The sequence below is a fragment of the Portunus trituberculatus genome, chromosome 13 (assembly GCF_017591435.1).
Source record: "Portunus trituberculatus isolate SZX2019 chromosome 13, ASM1759143v1, whole genome shotgun sequence".
In the NCBI taxonomy this organism is placed as follows: Eukaryota; Metazoa; Arthropoda; class Malacostraca; order Decapoda; family Portunidae; genus Portunus; species Portunus trituberculatus.
The window spans coordinates 3,219,281-3,226,780 of NC_059267.1; the positions used below are offsets into that span (position 1 = coordinate 3,219,281).

Here is a 7,500-nt window from a genome sequence, read left to right on the forward strand (position 1 = left end):
GTTTAATTTTTTTGTTATTTTTTATAGAAACTGCTTAATTTTAACATATGGGCTTGTTTTTTTTTTTTTTTATCCCCCTACTCTCTCTCTCTCTCTCTCTCTCTCTCTCTCTCTCTCTCTCTCTATCTTTCTCTGTGGATCGTGCAAGCTCAGTGGTGATTGGTCGGTCTGAGTGGGAGGTGCGCTCTGATTGGCTGGGAGTGCTGACCTGCCTGTGACGTCACGCTGTTTTCTTTCATTCCGCCTTCTGTTTTATTTTTACCGCCTGCGACTGATTGATGTTTTATTGTTTTTTGGCAGGGGATTTTTAACACGTCCAGAAATGTAGGGCGAGTAGACACACACAGACAGACAGACAGGTGGACAGGCGGACACACACACACACACACACACACACACACACATACACACAAACACACACAGAGAGAGAGAGAGAGAGAGAGAGAGAGAGAGAGAGAGAGAGAATTATAAAACAAACAGGTAGGCACTCAATTATAATTACAGGTACTTTAAATTCGACAGACAGACAGACAGACAGACAAGCAGACAGACAGACAGACAGACAGGTAAACAAGAAGACAAGCAAAAGAAAATGTAATGAAATGGATGAAACACAAATAAGTAAACAGGAAAACTTTAAAAAAAATGATAAAAAAAGTTGTGATTGACATGATAACAAATGAACTTAGACACATAAAAAACAGGAGAGGACAGGTAAATGTACAGGTGTTTAGAGAAGTAGAGTCCTTTAATTAGCGTGATTCGGATGAGTAACGCTGATGTAATAACTCCGGCTGATTGTTACTGTTGTTCATGAATACACGCTGTTATGGTTGTTTTCAAGATTTTTATTAACCTATGAAATTTATGAGTTTGATTGCACACACACACACACACACACACACACACACACACACACACACACACACACACACACACACACACACACACACACACACACACTCTCTCTCTCTCTCTCTCTCTCTCTCTCTCTCTCTCTCTCTTTCTTTAATAGCACAATCTCTTTATAACAAATTATTCCATTAAAACAGATAACAGTTATTACATTCTATCTTGAACTAGCCCTACTCTCTCTCTCTCTCTCTCTCTCTCTCTCTCTCTCTCTCTCTCTCTCTCTCTCTCTCTCTCTCTCTCTCTCTCTCTCTCTCTCTCTCTCTATACATAACACTCCCTTTAGTTTTAATCACCTTCCCTCCCCTTTTCCTACCCCTCTCCCGACTTCCCGAATGCCTCCCTTCAGTATCTTTCTATGGCATCTCTCTCCTTCTCTTTTCCCTTCACCTCTCATAGCCTCTTGAATCCTCCTCTTGGGCGATCGGGTCCTCTTTAAGCCACCGCCCGAACCCCCTCCCCCCTTCAAGCTATAGCCTCGCTCCCTCGATCGCCTTTTGTTCCTCGCCCCGCCGGCCTCCCTGCGATGGAAGAAAAAAATGTGATAGAAAAATAGGTTATCGAATGGAGGGTTGAAAAAATGAAGGTCTAATGCAGTGATCTTGTTGTTTGTGTTGTTTCCGGGGTGTTTTGTTGTTGTTGTTGTTGTTGTTGTTGTTGTTGTTGTTGTTGTTTTGAGGTGGGTGAAGAAATAATACAATGATCTAATTAATTTTTTGTTTGTCTTTCTTTCGGGGGTTTCAGTTGAGGGTTTATTATTGTTGTTGTTGTTATTGTTGTTGTTTTGTTATTGCTGTTGTTGTTTTTTTTATTTTGAAGTGAGTGAAGAAATAATACAATGATCTAATTTTTTGTTTGTTCTTTTTTGTGTGTTTTATTGTGGGTGTGTTGTTGTTGTTGTTGTTGTTGTTGTTGTTGTTGCTGTTGTTTTTTTTTATTTTGAAGTGAGTGAAGAAATAATACAATGATCTAATTTTTTGTTTGTTCTTTTTTGTGTGTTTCATTGTGGGTGTGTTGTTGTTGTTGTTGTTATTATTGTTGTTGTTATTATTGTTTATTTAGGATGGATGAAGAAATAGAAGTTTTTTTGTTCGTTTTCGTGTTTGATTGTGAGTGTGTTGTTATTGCTATTTTTGTTGTTATTAATGTTGTTGTTGGTGGTGTTGTTGTTGGTGGTGGTGGTGGTGGAGGTGGTGGTGGTGGTGGTGGTGGTGGCGTTGGTGTGGGTGAAGGTGGGCGAGGCGTTACTGTGGTGTGTTTTGATGTGTGAGCGTTGGAATGAATAATGTCAGCGGTGAATTGGAAGTAATGAATAAAATTATGAGAATTGTTTTATTGCTGGTTTTTTTTGTGTGTTTTGTTGTTTTGTAGTTTTATTTATTTATTTATTTTTTTTTTGCATTTTGTGACATTTTGATTATTGCATTTTTACTTTTCTTTTTCAATTTTTTTTTCATATCTATTTTCTTTGTTTATTCATCTTCCTGTTTGCTTTTTTTCGTGTTTTTTCTTCACTTATTCTTTATTTTCGTTGTTTTTGATGTTTGGTGAGCTTACAAATTTCGTTTTCTTCTTTTTTTTATCATTTTTTATCGTTTTTTGTAACCTTGAGTCTTTTCTATAACTTTTTTTTTCTGATTTACTTTTTTTTTTTCTTCTTCCTTTTCTTTTTTTCACATTTCTTCTTCAGATGTGTTGTTTGCAGTGCTGCGTACCTGTCACTTATTCACTTCACTCTGGGTTGCATTTTTTCATGTCTTTATTTATTTCCTAATTTCTTTTTTTTCTTCAACACTTTCTCTTTTTCATATTCATTTCTTCACATCTTCACTTCTTCACTTCATATTCACTTTCACTTCACTTCTTCACTTCTTCATATTCACTTTTCTCTGTTTTTTTTCATTTTTTCATTTCTTATTTATTTTCATCTTCACTTTCTTCATTTTCTTCACTTTCTTTTATCTCTCCTCGCTGTTTTCTTTCGTTTCGTTTTTATTTAATTTTTTTTTTTGCGTCTTATTTCATCTTTAGCATTTTCCATCTTTTTTTTTTATTTCTGTCTTTTCCATTTTCTTTTTTCTTTTTCTTGCATCAAATTCTTTTATATATTTTTTGTAACATTGTCAATTTTTTTGGTCAGTTTTCTTTTCACTGTCTCTCTCTCTCTCTCTCTCTCTCTCTCTCTCTCTCTCTCTCTCTCTCTCTCTCTCTCTCTCTCTCTTTTAATGGCGTCTTGCGTGATTTATATTTCTTGTCGTCGTTTATTTTTTTTTTTTTTCCCCTTTGTTGTTTTAGATCTTGTCTCTTTTATTGCATTTTATTTTCTATGTCTTTTGTTTTATTGATATTATTATTTTTCCTTCTTTCTTTTTCCTCTTGTCATTAATATTTTTTTTCTTTATTTCGTTGTATATATTTTCATTTCGTTTCGTGTCTCGGTTTCATTGTTGATTTTTTTTTTTCGATCGTGTCTATTTTGTTGTTTTTATTGTTTCTTTCACTTTCTTTTATTTTCGTCAGCTGTTTTTGTTTCATATTTTGTTTCTTGTGTTGTATTTCTTTTTTTTCTCTTCTTTTCTCTCATTTCCTCTCTTTCTTTCACTGTTTCTCCCTCTGTCGGTAGTCGTTTGTCTTCTTTCCCTCCTCTTTATTTCCTTTCCATTCATTCTTCGTTCTTTTCTTCTCTCTTCCTTTCGTTCATTCTTTGTTTTCTGTTTGTTTATTTCTTTCGGTCTCTCCTTCTTTCTTTTTTCTTACTTTTTCTCTTCTTTTCTATTTCTTATTCTTTTTTCTTTCTTTTCCTTTCTTTTGCTCTTTATTTCTTGTTTTTCCCTCCCTTCCTTCACTCCTCTATTTGTTTCTCCCTTCTCTCCTTCCTTCTTTCCTTTCTTTCTTCCTTCTTTCCTTCCTTTCTTTCTTCCCTCCTTCCTTGTTTCCTTTTTTCTTTCCTTCTATCTTTTTCTCCTCTCTTCCTTCCTTCCTTCCTTCCTTTTTCCTTTTCTCCATCTCTCCCTTCCTTCCTTCCTTCCTTTCTCCTTTCCTTCCTTCTTTTCTCCCTCCCTCCCTTCCTTTCTCCCTCCCTTCTTTCCTTCCTTCCTTCATCCTTCCTTTCTCCTTTTCTCTCTCCCTTCATCCCTTTCTCCCTTCCCTCCCTTCCTCCTCCTTCCTTCCTTCCTTCCTTCCTTCCTTCCTTCCTTCCCTCCATTTGTCTTCCTTCCTTCGTAGGTTCACATAATTTCTACTTCAGTTACTCCCATCATTTTTTTTTTTTTTTTTACCGCCATCCTCTTATGTCGTATGCCAAGATCACCAGCTTTATTATTTTTCCTTTTTTTTTCCTCTCCTTTCCTCTTTCCTGTTTGTGTGTCTGTGTGTCTGAGTGTCTGTTTTCCTGTTTGACTGTATGTGGGTGTGTCTGTTGAGTCTCTTTCTCTCTCTCTCTTTCTCTCTCTCTCTCTCTCTCTCTCTCTCTCTCTCTCTCTCTCTCTCTCTCTCTCTCTCTCTCTCTCTCTCTCTCTCTCTCTGTTATCCGCCCTTGTTCTCTATTTTTTTCATTTTTTTTCCTCCTCCTCTTCTCCAACTTTTATGCTCCTCCTCCTCCTCCTCCTCCTCCTCCTCCTCCTCCTTGTCCTGCTTCTCCTCCTCTTCCTCTCCCTCGTTCTCTTCCTCTTCCTCTTCAAACCTATTTTCCATTTTAGTTTTCCTCCTAACTTTATCTTTCTCCTCTTCTCCTCTTCTCCTTCTCCTCTCTCTCTCATTTCACTTCCTTTTGCATCTCCAGAATTTATTATCCCCCTTCTCTTTTATCCTATTTCTCCTTCTCTTCACTTGCCTAGCTCTCCTCCTCTTCGTCTTTCTCCTCTCCCTCCTCCATTTTACGTTAAGCCCAAACTTTATCCATTTCCTCTTATTCCTTCTCTTCTTCTCTATTCTACTTTCTTTTCCATTTTCAGCCTTTTGCTCCTTTTCCATTTTTTTTTTTTCCTTCGCTTATACAGATCTTCACGACCACCACCACCACCACCACCACCATCACTACTACCACCACCATCACCACCACTACCTTTATTTCTATCAGTCTTTACTTCACGGTATTGTTTTGTGTACATACCCGAGGCTGAGACTGTCTAGACTCGTATTGACTTCGTTTTTTGGTACATTCGAGGCTGATATTGTCTGAAGGCGGCGTCATACAGGGTCTTACTTTGTTATGTGTGTGTATTCGAGGCTGGGATTGGCCTAGACTCAGTGTTTACCTTGTTTTTTCTACATACCTTATGCTGGAGTTATTTTATCCACAATATTTGCTTTATTTTACGTGCATCTGACCCTTGGCATTGTCTTAGTCTTAGTGTTAAGCTTATTTTTTCTGTATATCTTAGGCTACAATTGTCTCAGCCTCAATGTTTATCTATTAGTTTTTATTCAAAGTATTTTGCGTACATAAACTGAGATTGTCTTTCATATACATTGGAGGCTGGGACTGTCTTACTCTGGATCGTATTCTCAAACAATTTTGCGCTTCACCTCCACTATTTCAAAAGGTTTTATCTAAGTTTACACGATATTTTAAGGTGTTTTTACGGTTCTAGAGGCTGAGTGACAAGATTTCTACATCATTTACTGGAGAAACACTCTTGAAAACCTCGCTAATCATCCCTGTGGCCTTAGAAAATAATCATGGTGAGAGAGAAGAGCATTTTTCACCAAGTTTTTATGATTCTAGAAGCAGAATGACAAGATTTCTACATCATTTACTGGAGAAACACTCTTGAAACCCCGCTAATCATCCTTATGGGCTTGAAGAACGGTCATGGTGAGAGAGCAAAGCGTTTCTGAATACGGACCTCTGTCTTACCCTCAGTACATTCAAGCACCTTTTGTCTAGGCAACGGCGGGGCAAGAGTTAAGCTAGCCAGAGAGCCTTGGCTTTTGGGGGCTTCCAGCTTCGCGCCCTACCCAAGCACTCAGTGGGCCGCTTGGCATCGTTCCAGCCTTGTCCCGGATCACGGAGGGAGAGGCTGGAAGAGAGGGGAGGTGGGGAAGAGGTGGAGGGTGAACTGGAAAGGTAGAAGGAAGCAAGGAGGGAGGAAAGGAGGGAAGGAGAGAGGAATAGTTGACTCTCTGGGGCTTTTAAAGAAGGTTCCACTGAAAGCAAATGTACAGTTTCGATTTGTTTATAGCAACGGCAGGTGAGGAGGAGGAGGAGGAGGAGGAGGAGGAGGAGGAGGAGGAAGATCGGTGAGGGAGGATGAAGAGGATGAAAGAAGAGTATAGTGAGTAGGATGACAAGGGTAAGAGGAGGAGGAGGAGGAGAAAAAAGAGGACGAGGAGGTAGTGGAAGGCTTATGAAGACGAGAGGAGGAGGAGTAGAGGAGCTGAATGGAAAGGTTCGTGAGAGAGAGAGAGAGAGAGAGAGAGAGAGAGAGAGAGAGAGAGAGAGAGAGAGAGAGAGACGAGGAGAAGAAAGGAAGGAGGAAAGCAAGGTAATAATCACAATTCTAACGTGAAATTAATGATCGGCTTACAAATCTCTTCTCTTTCCTTCCCCTCTTCTCTCTCTCTCTCTCTCTCTCTCTCTCTCTCTCTCTCTCTCTCTCTCTCTCTCTCTTGATCGAACAATTTGACACATTAGCAAAGAAACAGTTGCAGATTTGGGAAAATAAACACTCAGGAATGTAATCATAGAAAACGTAAATGAGAAAACGGACTTAATTTCATGGGTGATTGATGTATTTCTTTGTTTCCTTAACTAGTTTGTGGATAACCGGATACAACTGGCCAAGAGAGAGAGAGAGAGAGAGAGAGAGAGAGAGAGAGGGGGGGAGTTGCATTTGATGGTCAATTTACCTGGGAATTTTTTCTGTCCTCAGGTGAGCTGGGACACCTGTGACGTCACCACACACCTGACCTATCTGTAAGTGAGAGAGAGAGAGAGAGAGAGAGAGAGATTGTGCGTTATTTATCTCTACGTCTTTCTCTTCCTTCCTCCCAATCCATAATACCTCCTCCCCTTTTTCTCCTCCTCCTCCTCCTCCTCCTCCTCTCTCTCTCTCTCTCTCTCTCTCTCTCTCTCTCTCTCTCTCTGGTTCCTTCCTTCTCTTATTTTTATCTTTACTTCTCCTCCTTTCTTCCATTCATCCTCTTCTCGTTCATCCTTCCTTTTCTTCTGAATCTCTACTCCTCCTCCTCCTCCTCCTCCTCCTCCTCCTCCTCCTCCTCCTCCTCCTCTTCTCACTTCTTTCCTTCTTTCTTCTCTGTCTTTCCTTCTTTCTTCTCTGTCTTTCCTCCGTTTCTCCTCCAGTTCCCTTTCCTTCCTTACCTCCATCTCTCTATCTCTCTCTTCCTTCCTCCTTCCTTGATCTCCTTCCTCCTTTTCTTCTTTCATCACTACAATGGTTCCTCTGGTGTGTTACTGTGTCCCTTTGTGTTTGTAATGTGTGTGTGTGTGTGTGTGTGTGTGTGTGTGTGTGTGTGTGTGTGTGTGTGTTGTGTGTGTGTATTATACTTTTTATTTAGTGATAGTAGTAGTAGTAGTTGTTGTTGTTGTTGTTGTTGTTGTTGTTGTTGTTGTTGTAGTAGTAGTAA

The 7,500-nt window shown here is 39.3% G+C and overlaps 1 protein-coding gene and 2 long non-coding RNA genes across 39 annotated transcripts in view; 2 read left to right on the forward strand and 1 right to left on the reverse strand.

Moving 5' to 3' along the window:
• Positions 1-838, forward strand: part of LOC123503136 — a 9,599-nt gene extending 8,761 nt beyond the window's left edge. Inside the window, exon 2 of the long non-coding RNA XR_006674343.1 lies at positions 424-838. This is a non-coding gene — a long non-coding RNA (uncharacterized LOC123503136). The remainder of the gene's footprint in view (positions 1-423) is intronic.
• The window catches only part of LOC123503122 (muscle calcium channel subunit alpha-1-like), a 230,015-nt gene that overhangs the window by 27,539 nt on the left and 194,976 nt on the right, over positions 1-7,500 (forward strand). The window lies entirely within an intron of this gene.
• Positions 1-7,500, reverse strand: part of LOC123503134 — a 27,690-nt gene that overhangs the window by 16,067 nt on the left and 4,123 nt on the right. The window lies entirely within an intron of this gene.